General features: G+C 43.3%; 1 protein-coding gene across 1 annotated transcript in view; it reads right to left on the reverse strand.

Annotated features, from left to right (window-relative positions):
* Positions 1-15,406, reverse strand: part of LOC123240711 (D-box binding PAR bZIP transcription factor) — a 28,211-nt gene that overhangs the window by 3,203 nt on the left and 9,602 nt on the right. The window lies entirely within an intron of this gene.

Here is a 15,406-nt window from a genome sequence, read left to right on the forward strand (position 1 = left end):
GGGAAGGAAGGAAGGATGAAAAAGAAAGAAAGAAGGAAAGGAAAGAAAGAAATAAGGAAGGAAGGAGGGAGGGAAAGAAGGAGGCAGGGAAGGAAGGAAGGAAGGAAGGATGAAAAAGAAAGAAAGAACGGAAGGAAGGAGGGAGGGAGGGAAGGAAAGAAAGAAAGGAAGAAAGAAAGAAAGAGAGGAAGGAAGAAAGAAACAAGCTAGAATAGTTCAGAAGCAGACCTTCACAAAGGAAAAAGAAGGAAGGGGAGAAATGAAGGCCGCTGGCATTGGCCCCCAGTCCAAACGGGTTTCAGTAGCATGTTAGCTCAAACACTCCTGTGGATTCATCCAAACCATTTGTCCTTGGAGTCCCGTCATCTTAGCCTCTGTAGAAGCAGCCACTGCCCCGTAATCTCCCGATTCCCTTAGATGTTCTCTTGTTCCCCAAAGTCCAAAAGTGGGATGAACAAGCCTGTGAGAGTTCCAGGCAGCCTCTTAGTGCCAAATTCTGGGCAAGACTAATGAGGTCAAGAGGTCCAGGAGGACCCTGGTAACTGACTGCTGCAACTGGTAGGCTTTTACCTCCAGAATCTTGAGCTCTTCAATGAAATCCTCAGTAGCAGATCAATGAGTCAATAAGCATTTATTAAGTACTATAGGATGTCACAGTGGATAGAGCCATGGGCCTGGAGTCAGGAAGACCTGAGTTCAAATCCAGCCTCAGACAGATAGCTGTGTGACCCTGGGCAAGTCACTTAACTACTATTTACTTCAGTTTCCTCATCTGTCAAAAGAGCTGGAGAAGGAAATGGCAATCCATGCCAGTATCTTTGCTGAGAAAACACCTAAAACGGGCCTGAACAACGACGCCAACAGAACACCCTGTAGTGGGTGCTTAGCTCCGTGCCACGTGCTGTAGATGCCAAGGAAGGAAGAGGCAGAGCCTGCGCTCTAGGAGTTCACAGTCCAAAGGAGAGACAAATGGCAAACATGTCTGCCCAAACAGGAGACAGACAAGCTACATTAGCGACAGCGAGCAGAGGAAAGGCACTTGGCATTAAGGCGATTTGGAGGAGGGATTTTGGAATGGCCTGAACGGAGTTGGATATGGAGTTGGGCCGAAGTGTGTGGCCAGACCAGCGAGAAAACCAGGCACCAAACTGAGGAGGAGGAAGGGAGGGCCTCGAATATTAGAGGAGAGTTTAAAATTCAGCCACGCTGACTTGGCCGCTGGCCACCGAAGCCCTTGGAAATAAGACCAGATCTGTGCATCAGGAAGGCTGGTCTGGCAGAGGTCCCGAGAGGCAGCCCACGCGGGGAGAAAGAAAGCTGAGGTGACGACGGCGGTCGTGAGTCTCTCAGGCCTTGGGCTGGTCCTCGGACGACAGACCCACCATCCATCACTTGGCCAACGTCCGACGCCTTCTAGCTCGCCAAGACTGGCCAGAGCTTGGGCTCCACTTCTGACCTTCAAGAATCCAGGGCCATCAGGGCAGAATGAGCAGAGCCTGCTGTGGAGGCACCCAAGTGTCCCCCACCCAAGTGCTTTCTGTCCTAGCTCCTGTCCCATCGCCAGAAATCCCTAGGATTGTACGATGCGAATTTAACTCACGTGTGGTGCCCTTGTGTGAAGCGTGCTGTGCTCTCCGGCCCCACAGGCTCCAGGAGTCCTGTTACAGCGTATGTTGAGGAGGGATTAGATGGAGATGTTTTTTATAAATTAAATTAAATTAACCTCATTATTCTTCTAGGAAAGATGGAGAGATGCAGCCCACCTGCTAGCATACATGTAGATAGATTCAGGAATTACTGGATGGTTGGACTGCATGGTTTCATGTCAACTTGGTAGCCGGTCTCCAGTGGTCGGCCCCAGGGCTCTGCGCCTGACCTCTGGTAGTTGACATTTTTATTTTGACTTGGATAAAGGCCTAGATAGCACATCCATTAGATGTGTATGTGGTACGTAGCCTGAAGGGACAGCTGACCCATGAAATGGCAGTCAGCATCCAAGAAGATCTTGACAGGCTAAAACACTGGGCTGGATGTACCAAGACGAAATTCAATAAGAAGAAAGAGATGGTTTTACTGGACAGATAAGTGGTGTAGCAGATGGAGCGCTGGACCTGGAGTCAGGTAGACCCAAGTTCAAATCTGGCCTCAGACATTAGCTGTGTTATCTTGGACAAGTCATTTAACCCAGTTTGTCTCAGTTTTCTCATCTATCAAATGAGCCGGAGAAGGATGTGGCAAACAACTATAGTATCTTTGCCAAGAAAACCTCAGATGGGTCACAAAGCATCAGGCATGACTGAATAACAACAAAATAATATTTTACACTTGGATTAAAAATATTTTAATTTTTTAAATTAATTTTTACATTTTTAATTAAAATTAATTGAATTAATTTTTAATTTTGCTTCATGAAAAGAACCCTAAATTGTGAATTTTGCATAAATATTTTAAGATGGATAATGATATATTTTACTTTGACATTCTCTTCCTTTCTAGATATCTACCTGTTTCTGATCCCTCTCCAGAGAGGGAGAATCAAGAATTTAAAAAGACAATTTCTGTCCTGTGAGAAAACTTTACTTGATGGTGGGAACTGGGAGGAAATCTTAGTGCTTTGTTTAAATCTAGCCCTATGAGGTTGGGAAACTGGACCATCTGTACCGATTGCTTAGAAGAGACCCTTAACCAAGGGCCTAGACTATATGGATTAACTCCAGTATTGACTCCAAGATGGCAGGTAAGGGTTAAAAAAATTATAAAAAAAAGAATGGATTTAAATCCAGAAGTCCCAGAGCCATTCTCCCGTAGATAAATGACCAAAATATTGACAGAAATTAACAGAAAATTCTCTCTCTCTCTCTCTCTCTATATATATATATATATATATAGTGGAAGGAAATCAAGACAGTGTGAATCAACTGTATAAGCCTTTCCTTTGAGTTCATTTTGCTGATCATTAAGAGTAAACTCACCAGTGGGGGCTCATAATGCTATAATTTTAGAAGTGTGGCTCTGGGCTCTACAGAGTACATTGAAGTTAGGGTATTTCTCCTCAGGGGAACCCATTGTGGGGGTTGGAGGAGAACCTAAAAGGATACCAGATACATTGTTCTATTAGGTATGTAAAGTGCTTTACATATATTACCTTGTTATGGCAATTATGTAAGATTGATACCTTTATATGGCACCTAAAAGAGCAAAATAGAGCCTTCTGGTCGACTATTCCAAAAGGTGACTGTCCAAAAATGCATAGGGAGACAGCAGACAAAGATCGAAGTGGGATGAGACTTGAAACAGGCAGACTCACCAGCAGGCTTTCAGGAATCAAAGCATTAAGTGATAGAGTTCTGCATCAGGGTGGGAGCAGTGTCATTGGTCGTTGCTTAGATCTGAGTACTCGAGTCCTTCAAAATTGTTTTCTTTACAGTATTGTTTGTTATTAATGGATAAATCATTCTCCTCCTCTACTCACTTCATTTTCCATTAGTTCACACTACCCAAGATTCTCCAAAGGGAATGGAAATTATGGATACATTCAGATAATTCTTCAATAATTCCACTGTTTGTTGCTAACCATAATTTATGGGGCATTTGATCCAGCCATATCACTGCTGGGTTTATACTCCAAAGAGATAATAGGGAAAAAAACTTGTATAAAAATATTTATAGCCACTCTCTTTGTGGTGGCAAAAAAAATGGAAAATGAGGGAATGCCCTTCAATTGGGGAATGGCTGAACAAATTGTGGTATCTGCTGGTGATGGAATACTATTGTGCTCAGAGGAATAAAAAAACTGGAGGAATTCCATGTGACCTGGAATGACCTCCAAGTATTGATGCAGAGTGAAAGGAGAAGAGCCAGAAGAACATTGTATACAGAGACTGATACACTGTGGTACAATCGAATGTAATGGACTTCTCTACTAGCAGCAATGCAATGATCCAGGACAACCCTGAGGGACTTATGAGAAAGGACTCTCTCCATATTCAGAGGAAGAACTGTGGGAGCAGTAACACAGAAGAAAAACAACTGTGTTTTTCTGCCTGATCACATGGGTGGATGGGGATATGATTGGGGATATTGACTCTAAATGAGCACACTAGTGCAAATATCAATAATATGGAAATAGGTCTTGGTCAATGACACATGTAAAACCCAGTGGAATTGTGTGGGGGCTACAGGAGGGGATGGGGGGAGAGAAGGAAAAGAACATGAATCTTGTAACCATGTAAAAATATTCTTAATTCATTAATTAAAAATTTCCAAATTCAAAAAAGAAAGCATATAAAAATAATTTATGAGGCAGCACCACATTTGGTATTAGATTTTAGTTCCAACCTCAATTGTATCATCCTAATCTTTGTTGGTTGTGCCAAATTAATTTGAGTTAGCCCTAGTGGTCATAAACTAGGGGGGACTTTAAAATCACAACAGGAAACAAGTGAGCTGTGGCTCACAAATCATAATTCCATGTTTCCATCAATGTCATAAAGTTGAATAAATTTAGATACACAATCCTATGTATCCTCCAGGGAGAGAAATCATATTAAATGGGCTCTATTTGTAAACTAAGGCATGTTACATTTAGAAGATGCATCAGGTACCTATTTTAGAAGAGAGCTGTACATGCAAGGTTACTAAGAAAACTCAGTAACCATAAATACCATGAAATGGAAGACAAATGTATTAAAATAATGATCACCAATGTCAAATAGCATCAGTTCTCTCTGTAACTTGGTAACCTGTCGAGATCTCTTTATCATCTCTGATAATCTGATAAGGACAGTTTAGTTGATAAGGAAATAAGGTCAGAACAAGGGAGTTGTCTTTTACCTCATGCTTCCAGCTCTGGCTCCAGGAGCATGGAGTTTATTATATATATTTCAAGACTCGTTTCACACAAAAGAACCCCCCCAAAACTTTGCTGATGCACAGAAGTTACAAATTATGTCACATCAAAACACAAAACATTGGCTTCAGAATAGACCAAGGCCAAGGCTGAATTTTGACTGGGTTCTTATCAGGAAGCCAAGTTGAGGAGTATCCCTCTAAGGGTCCAATTGCCCTCACTAAGATTTTGGCCTTGGCTATACCAGGCAGTAGCATTCCTGGTCAAAGGGGAATAGTGTTAACCCTTTAAATTCAGGTTTGCTAGGAACTTAAAGTTTTTCAATAAGGTCACAATACTTTTCAACAAGAAATCACAAGGATCACAAAAGGGGTCAAAAGAGGAGTCTCAGATTTTTATCTATTCTCTTATTGGCTTCCCAAAGTAACCCACACCCAGTATTCAGTTAATCAGCACATTTTATCTCGAGTCCCAGATGTCCCATATATTTATTCAGCCCAGGATTTCCCTGGACATCTCCACATAAGCTTTCTCCTTGGGCAGCTCTGGAGTAGTGTCTTCCCACTGGATTTTCTTCTCTGCTTGCAAGTCACCTGCATCATCCTAGGTAATTCTTCCAAATCTGTCAGTAAAGGGACTCAGTACAATTTAATAAACCCCCCTAAATTAGCTTTTCACAGCGGCTAGGTCATGTAGTGGAAAGCAGCCCAAACTTTGTGGTTCTGATCCTATTGACAATAGAGCTCTAAGAAGAGGAACCCATTTAGGAACCCATAGTTTACTTGAAAATTCAGAGAATTTCAGCCACTCCATACCACTTGCTTTCTCTATCTTCTTCTTTACAATTATTCGTGCAATTTTATATGTAAAATCCTGAACCCATTTTTCTAGACATTATCATTTGACATTCTCAAGGCCTGTATATTCCATTGGAATAATTTTATTTGCTTATCTTGCTGTTTTCTGAAAATGTCCTTTTCCAAGATATTCTTTAAGGATCTAATCCCATACACTAATACCTAGTTAGCAGTACTTCCAGTACTTGTTGTTAGTCGAAGCTTTTTATCCCTGAGTTACACAAATGAATTTGCTTTAAGATGCTCCGTCAACTCCAAACCACAAAAGCCCTGGGATGAGATGCATCAAAAACCAAACTCCCAAATTGTATTCAGAAACGAGTTGTCTGTAGTAAAACATGTTCAGTCATTCACCGTGTTTAAATGGACATAGACTTTACATGAACATAGACTCCTGCTCTCAGAAGCCCTTTTGAACAATGGGAATTTCTTTAAGGTAATTTTTTGGGGAGGCTCTTACCTTCTGCCTTAGTATCAATCTTAAGACAGAAGAGTGGCAAGAACTAGGCAATAGGGGTTAAGTGACTTGCCCAAGACCCACAGCTAGGAAGGGTCTGGGTCAGATTCGAACCCAAGTCTTCCTGATTCCAGACCTGGCACTCTATCCACTTTACTACCTGGTTGCCCCTAAAGTAATTCTTGAGTAGTTTGTCTGTATTTCAGGACTACACACAGGTTTTAATTGAGGTTTTCAATAACACCCCCAAGTAAAATCAGATTTCCCATTAAGGTAACACAAGATGGCTCATAAATTATTCTCTGTTAAGATAACTGCCTTGAACTTCTGTCCTTTAAACTTAGAAATGAACACATTTCCATTTTTGTTTCACAAACTCCTTTACCTTTGTCTAATTGTTTCCATATCATTTTTTAAGAATCAATAGACTCTCCTTTATTTTATTTTTATTTTCTTAAGGACTATAATATTTTATTTTTTTAGAAAGATTTTCCATGGTTACATGATTCTTGTTTTTGCTTTCCCCTTCACCCCCCTTTCCTCCCCTCCCCCATATCCAACTCGCATTTCCACTGGTTTTAACATGTGTGATCAAACAAGACTTATTTACATATTATTGATAGTTGCATTTGTGTGGTAGTTTAGTGTTACATCTCCAACCATGTCCGCATCCACCCATGTGTTCAAGCAATTGTTTTCCTTCTGTGTTTCCACTCCTGCAGTCCTTCCTCTGAATGTGGGTAGCATCTTTACCATAAATCTCTCAAAGCTGTCCTGGGTCATTGCATTGCTGCTAGTACACAAGTCCATTACATTCGATTTTACCACAGTGTATCAGTCTCTGTGTACAATGTTCTTCTGGCTCTGCTCCTTTCATTCTGCATCACTTCCTGGAGGTCTCTCCAGTTCACATTGTTTCCATATCATTTTGAAAGAGTAAAATACTCCAAGACTTAATCTTATACATAAGATAGATCAAGAGCTACTTGAACTCCTGCTTAGGCTTCGGAATGACGACAAATTCAGATCAAAACAGCAAGATCTTTCTTTCTTTTTTTAATGTTATGTTTCCCTAATTACATGTAAAAACATTTTTCGACATTTTCCAAAGAATTTTGAGTCTCAAATTTTCTCCTGCCCCCCACTCTCCCTGCCCACTGATGTGGCAAACAATCCAATCTAGATTCTACATGTACAATCATGCAAAATGTTTTTCCATATTAATCCTTTTGTTGAAAGAAACCCAAACCAAAAAATTTAAGAAAGCGAAAAAAATTGGCTTTGATCTGGATTCAGATCCTCACTCATTCTTTCTCTGGAAGCAGATGACATTTTTTATTATGTGTCCTTTGGGATTGTTTCTGATCGTTATATTGCTGAGAATGGCTGTTATTCACAGTTGTTCATCATATAGTATTGCTGTCACAGTGGTTCTCCCAATTCCTCTCACTTTACTCTGCTTTGGTTCATGTAAACTTCCAGACTTTTCTGAGCTTCTCCTACTTGTCATTTCTTACAGCAAAATAGTATCCTGTTATAACCATATACTATAAATTACTCAGCCATTCCCCAACTGATGTACATCCCCTCATTTTCTTTTCTTTCATATTTTTTCATTTTTATTTGAAAGATATTTTATTTTCCCAATTACACGTAATAACAATTTCCCACATGGGTTTTCTGAAGTTATAAGATCCAGATTGTCTCCCTCACTCCCTTTCCTCCTTTCTCCTGGAGATGGTAAGCAATTTGATCTAGGTTATACACGTCTTCTCAAGCAAAACATACTTCCATATTGTTCATTTTTGTGAGAAAATAATTATGTAAAACCAAAACTCCAACATAAAAACCCATATAAACTAAAGTGAAAAATCACATGCTTTGATCTGCATTTGATTCCAACAGATCTTTCTCTGGAGGTGGAGAGCAGTCTTTGTCCTAAATCTTTCAGAATTGTCAGGGATCATTGTATTGCTGAGAGTAGCTAAGTCTGTTACAGTTGATCATTCCACAATATTGCTGTTACTGTATATAGTGTTTTCCTGGTTCTGCTTATTTCACTCTGCATCAGTTCAGGCGGGGATCTTTCCAGCTCTTCCTAAAACTATCCTGCTCATCATTTCTTACAGCACAAAAGGATTCCGACACTATTATATACCCCAATTTGTTCAGCCAATCCCCAATCAAGGGATGCCCCCTCATTTTCCCATCCTCGACCCCTACAAAAAGAGCTGCTTTAAATATTTTTGTGCATATGTCTTTCTCCTTTTTGTTTTTTATCTCTTTGGGATACAAATGGAGTAATGGGTATGTACCAGGTCAAAGGTTTTATTATACTCTTTGGGCATAGGTCCAAATTGCTCTCTGGACTGGCTGAATATGCTCACGACTCCCCAGTAGTACATCAGTGTCTCAGTTTTCCCACTTTTCTCCAAATTCTGTCATTTCCCTTTTCTTTTATGACTGTCAATCTGATAGGTGTGTGGAGTAATACCTCAGAGTTGTTTTAATTTGCATTTCTCTCATAAATAAGTGATTTAAAGCATGCTTTTACGTGACTATAAAGAGCTTTAATTACTTTGTCTGAGAACTACCTGTTTGTGTCCTTTGACCAGAAGATCTTTCTTACTTATGACAGTAATTCATACTTATTTACAGTACAGTAACAATTCTTACTTATGACAGTAGCTTATTACAGTAATTTAGGTATCTTAGTATTACTCCAATAATTGTTTTGTTATGTTATGTTTTGTTTTAAACTCTTACCTTCTGTCTTAGAATCAATACTAGGTATTGGCTCCAAGGCAGAAGAGTGGTCAGGGCTAGGCAATGGGGGTCAAATGACTTGCCCAGGGTCACATAGCTAGGAAGTGTCTGAAGCTAGATTTGAACCCAGGACCTCCCTACTCTGGGTCTGGCTCTCAATCCACTGAGCCACCAGGCTACCTTACTCCAATAATTGGATTCAATATTGCAATGACAAACTTCCACTGCGTTTTGCTATGAGAAAAGAAGCAAAATATGATAGAAACAATAGCAAAGCAGGTCCTTTGGGTCCAAACCTTTGGGTCCAAAGGCCACAGAATGACAACACAGCTCTCTCCAGCCTTGTTTTGAGTTCATACAAAAGTCTTAGTAAAGTTTCTGGAGGAGTCGGTCATCCAAAACCCCACTTCCATGGCCAGGATGTCAAAGTCAGACTCAGAATTGAATTAGGTGGAAAACATGTCTATTCAAATGGAAGCGTCATAATGGGGAAACCAAGTCAAGATAATCCTACCTTTAGCCATGCCAAAGGGGTCCTTCAGCTCACCTAGACATAGACATTCCACCCATAATAATTCTCCTTCTGAGAAGCACATATATAAATACTATCACATCACAGTCCCACGAGATTTTGCCTCAAAGAGCAAATTCCACTAAGCCCAGTTAGGGCATCAATGATTCTTTCTCTCCTGGTGCTGGGATAATAAAGCTTCCCAGGTCTGAAAATGTACTCCTCTCGTCTCCTAGAATCTGGACTCATCCTGGTATAAAATCTGTCATCAGAAATCAAGAAACTAATTCTGTTCTGGAATATGGGAGTTTGAGGACCCTTAAATCCATTCCCATATTTCCAAGAAAGACCTCCCCAGCCTCTCTGTCTGTTTCCCCTCTCCCCTCATCGTGCAAACTCATCACCGTGCCCATCATTCCCCATGGAAGGGCAGATACTCTAGGACAGTGATGGGCAAACTATGGTCATTGGGCCAGATGCCACCCATCCGGTTTCACGACATTATTCCTAATCTGATGAAGACAATGAGTAGGATACAATACAATTCTGGAGTTTCCTGCAGCCCCTTCCTGGGCGCAGTGCCACAAGCTTCACAGACTCCAATGTCTCTCCAATGTTGCCATTGTTGAGTCTCTTCTCAGTCATGTCTTCGAGACTCCTTCTGGGGTTTTCTGGCAGACAGAGAAGTGGTTTACCATTTCCCTCTCGAATCTCTCAGATCTGTGCCAGAAGGCACGAAGCTCCGCGTTCCTCTTGGAGCCATCTCCAATCACTCCGATGAGTCTCTGTCACGGGAATGGCGAGCATTCCTAGAATACCGTGAGCTTTGCAAAGGGCTTTCCGAATTCATCTCATTTTATCTCAGCAACCCCCGGGAAGGGCTTAACAGAGGTGCTGCTCTTGGGCATAATTCCGCTTTGCTCTCCAAAATGGGTGGATCGGTTCACAGTTCCACTAACAGTGTATCAGTGTCCCCATTTTCCCTATCCCCTCCAACATTTGTCATTTTAGCCAAGCTGAGAGGTGGAAGGCTTCTGTCTACACAGCTACCCCCAGGGCTTATTGTTTATCGATTGGATAGCTGTAATTAATACTGTTTATTGGTTCTAAGGCAGAAGAGCAGTCAGGGCTAGGCCATGGCGGTTAAGTGACTTGCTCAGGGTCACACAGCTAGGAAGTGTCTGAGGCCAGATTTGAACCTGGGACCTCCCATCCCTAGGTCTGGCTCTCCATTCACCGAGCCACCCAGCTGCCCCCTCACCTGGCTCAACTATTTCTGCTGCCTTTATGTTCACTCTGAGGTGTTATTTTTAATTATTTGTGGAAAAATTTGGAGAGAGAAGCAATCTCTTGCCCTCTTTTGACATCTGCCGCTATTTCTCTTCATGAGCCAAATAGAGTTTTTGTATTTTAAAATAAAATTTTAATGGATTTATACAGATCAGGTACAAAAACAGGCTCTCAGTGATGTCCTGACTTTTGTCTTGCCGCTGGACTTTGACCGTGGAACTGCGCCTCGCTGAAATCCAATGCATGCACAAGCCAAGGCATCTCCCAGGAAGGGTGGCAGCCTGGATTTAGTCCTTGGATCATAGTTGGTTGACCTCTGGTTTAGAATTCTCTTGGAAGATAACCTTACAAATGCAACCTTGCTTCCCTTGAGGTCTCGGGCAATTCTGTAGAAGGATATCCTTGTGTTGTGTGTCATGGAAGACTTCAGTTTACTGCAGAAACTTTAGCAATAGATAGAGAGAGAGAGAGAGAGAGAGAGAGAGAGAGAGAGAGAGAGAGAGAGAGAGAGAAAGAGAGAGAGAGAGAGAGAGAGAAAGAGAGAGAGAGAGAGAGAGAGAATATTTGAATCCTGGGGCAGATGGGAGCTGGACTAGTCATCCACACTCCCCCTAGGTGAGATCACTTTCCCTTTCCTGGTTTGAGCTGGGATCTGATCTCTGCTAAGGAGCTCCAGGGTTTGACTTGTAGCCTTCATCATCTTCCCATCTGTAGACTTTCCCTCATTTCTATTTGCCTGCATAAATGGGTTTACTCCCTGTTGACCATTAGTGATAGTTTCCTTTGGCACCTCAAAAGAGGACTTTACTTTCCCATGGTGTGAATCCCATTTCCGTCAGCCTTTTCTCTCTCCCTATAGCGAGCAGAGTTCCTTTAGAGCTGTGGTTCCCAAACTTTTTTGGCCTCCCGCCCTCTTTCCAGAAAAAATATGACTTATCCCCCTGGAAATTAATTTTTTAAATTTAATAGCAATTAATAGGAAAGATAAATGCACCTGTGGCTATCACTGCCTTCCTTGATCCCTGCACTGCCCACCAGGGGGCGGTGGCACCCACTTTGGGAATCACTGCTTTAGAGGTTGGATCATTTTGTTTCTTTCTTGCTTATGTCCTGGAATAGCTTCTCAGGGAATATCTCAGAGAATCCCTGGCTCTCTCTTTTAATAGATTTGGGTGGTTTTTTTTTTGTTTGTTTGTTTTTTTAATATTCTCTAAGTATAAAGCGCATCCTCAGACTAGTTAGGTTTCACTCCCTCTCTGCTTCTCCCATGGAAAAATTGTTATTTTATTGCTGAGTCTTATTGCTCTGCATTTCCGCTCGTGTTTTAAAAGCTGCTGGATCCCAAATCATTCTATTTGGTGCGTGGAAAAGTGGCTCGTTCTGTTTTTATGATTCTCATTCGTGCCTATTGCTACGATATTGGATTAAGCCAAATACAATCATGCAACGAAGCGTTGTTAATACTGTGAAACTGCTCATGTTCATGCCCTGCATTCGTATTTGAGTGTTGATGTGGGGAAACACTGAGCCATCTCTGAAAACGATGGATACTGAAGCGCTTGAGTTGTAGCATCCTGCATATGTGACTGAAAAACATGGCGGCCTCCTGGTGTAGAGTAGACTGGCGCGCATAGAGTGCCTCCATGTCCTGGGCTGATAGAAGTCTGCTTCTGAGATAGCCAGGAAGGATGTGGAAGGAGAATGCCCAGGACCACCATCGAAACTGGCAAAGACGGCTCCTAACTGGCTCTGGTGGATGAGTGGCAGAAAGGCACTTAAAGGATCCAGCTGGCCGTCTCCTCTTTAGCTATGACTTTGGATAGATTATGGGAGCTTTCACACTCATGGCCCAAATGGCGGAGCGCTTGGTGGGACCAATCCTCATAGGAAGTGAGTGAAGTTTGCAAGTACTCTTCTCAAAAACAAGCTATTGGTAAGTTTTATTGTCATTTGGTCATTTCCATCACGTCCAACTCTTTGGAAGCCCATTTGGAGTTTTCTTGGTGAAGATACTGGCGTGCTCTGCCATTTCCTTCTCCAGATCATTTTACAGATGAGGAAACCGAGGCAAACTGGTGTGAAGTGACTTGCCCAGAAAGTAAGTGTCTGGAGGCAGATTTGAACTCAAATCTTCCCAAATCCTGCCACCTAAGCATGTTCTTCTGTTGATTGGTAGAAGTAGACCCATACCTTAATAATAAAGATATTTAAAGGATAGTAAGTGGAAAAGTGAGAGCTTTCACAGAGCTTCTGATTAGGACCACTAACATAAAGACACACAAGACAGTCCAGGAAGACTTTCTAGGGACAGCACCAAGATGGCGGCTTAGTAGCAGCGAAGGCTGAAACTGCTCTGACAATCCTTTCCCAAAAGGCACCCATATGGAGAAGCCAAACCTGGTTGAGTCCAGAGATGCAAAGGCCCTTCTAAGTCAGGCTAAGCTGTTGTGCCCCATGATCGCGGCTGGCATTTTCTCTGCAGAAGAACTGGGTGCCCTCGGAGGAGAGCAGAGGGAGGACAGGCTGGTGCGGGGCTTAGAGGTAGCCAATTGTTGGAATGCCCTTGAGTCAAGGGCGGCGAGGAGACTCTCCAAGACCCAGTAGTGCCTGTCCTCTGGCCCAGAATCCCCCTGCCCGGCCTGGAGGCCAAAGAGGCCAGAGAGAGGGTGAGAGCCCACCAGGTCAATAGGATTTCTAGCAATTCTTTTTGCAATGGCAAAGACTTGGAAACAGAGGGAACACCCATCCAATGGGCAAGGTCTGAAGAAGTATTCATTGACTCTCTGTGGCTCCATCGTTCCAGAATGTCCCTCTGCAAAGCTTTTCCAGCTCCTGCCATCGCTGAGTTCTTCCTGGGGCCTCTGCTCAAGCTCTGGGCCTCCATTCAGGGAGATCTAAATTCAAAGTCAGTCTCAAATATTTGCTAGCTTCGTGACCTTGGGTGAGTCACTTAAACTCTATTTGCATCCATTTTTTTCAACTGCAAAATGGGCATAATAACAGCACATACTTTCCAGGGATATTGTGAGGATCAAATTAGATCACATTTGAAAAAAAGTGCTTGGCCCAGAGCAGGGGCTGTTTATTTATTTGTTTGTTTAATTTTTTAACCCCTTACCTTCCGCCTTAGAATCAATTCTGTGTATTGGTTCCAAGGTAGAAGAGTGGTAAGGACTAAGCAATGGGGGTCAAGTGACTTGCCCAGGGTCACACAGCTGGGAAGTGTTTGAGGCCAAATTTGAACCTAGGACTTTGGGTCTCTGGGCCTGGCTCCCAATCCACTGAGCCACCCAGCTGCCCCCAAGGTGCTGTTTAAATGCTTGTCCTCCTCCCTGCTTTATGCCTCTCTTGGCCCTGGTCTAGACTTTTAAATCATGGTCTCATCCTGGAATTTCCCACAATGGCTGCTGGTATATCAAACCATCCCTGTGGCTGTCTCCTTCCTTCCTTCCTTCCTTCCTTCCTTCCTTCCTTCCTTCCTTCCTTCCTTCCTCCCTCGAGGCTGATTCTAGAGGCAAGCCTGGAGGCTGATTTTAGAGGGATTCCTGGGATCCCAGGCAGGTATGAGAGAGGGTACAAGGCCAGCCAGGCTTCAGGCTTCACACAGATGGGACACAATAACCAAGAGGGCCTCCAGTGAGGCTTCACAGTACATTTTGTCCTCACACCATCCCTAAGAGATAGGCCTATTAAACCCCAATTTTTCATATGGAGAAACTGAGGCACAGAGGTGTTGAGTGATTTGCCTCAGATCACACAGTCAAAATGTGCCAGAGGCTGGATTGGAACTCAGGGCTTGCTGTTTCGGAGTCTAAAAGCCCATCCTGCACCTAGCCAGCTGCCTTAACAACTAAACTAAACCATGAGCCTCCCTCATCCCTCTGACCTCCCCAGCCCTGACATGAGGAAGGAGATGATGCCCAGAAGGAGTCTGGGAAAGCGGATGTTTGTCAGCATCCTTTTGTAAAAGCTAATCTGACAGAGCAGGGTTCGAGTTCATGGACCCCAAATGGGAACGGTGGCTTGATAGCGTAGCATGGACTCCCTGTTGCTGTCAGGGTGCCGAGAACCCTGAGGGAGGCTGATGGGACAGGCCTGGCCCCGGGAGAACGTCTCCCCCAGAAGCACATTCACTGTCAGGGGGCCAGGCTGGGTCTAGGGGGCCTATCCTAGAAGCACCAGCACAGGACCTGAGACAGAGCCCAGAGGGCTGGCCTTGGCTCTCCTTCACAGGCTTCTGCAGGGGGCCACTCACGCTTTTGGGGTGGCGAGAAGATGGCTCCTCGGGGTCTGTCCTCCCAGGCTCAGCCCCCCACATAGCCTTGGGCCAAGCCTTGCTCTTCCCCATAGAAGGATGTTGAGGGAAAAATGTGGCCCCAGCAAAGGGGAAGGATTTCTCTATTGGCCACAAAGCGGGGCTCTGAGAGGCAAGTGTGTCTAACCCAGGCATGAGGAGAGAAAACCGTAAAGGCGGTGAGGGACTGGAGGGAGGTGGGAGAGAGACAGAGAGACAGAGAGGAGAGACTGAGAGAGAGAGAGAGACTGAGAGGAGAGAGAGAGACAGAGACAGAGAGGAGAGAGAGGAGAGGGAGAGAAGAGAGAGACAGAGGAGAGGGAGAGAAATAGAGAGAGGGAGAGAGACAGAGAGAGAGGCAGAGAGAGGGAGAGAGAGAGAG

The sequence above is a fragment of the Gracilinanus agilis genome, chromosome 3 (genome assembly GCF_016433145.1).
Source record: "Gracilinanus agilis isolate LMUSP501 chromosome 3, AgileGrace, whole genome shotgun sequence".
NCBI classification, from domain to species: domain Eukaryota; kingdom Metazoa; phylum Chordata; class Mammalia; order Didelphimorphia; family Didelphidae; genus Gracilinanus; species Gracilinanus agilis.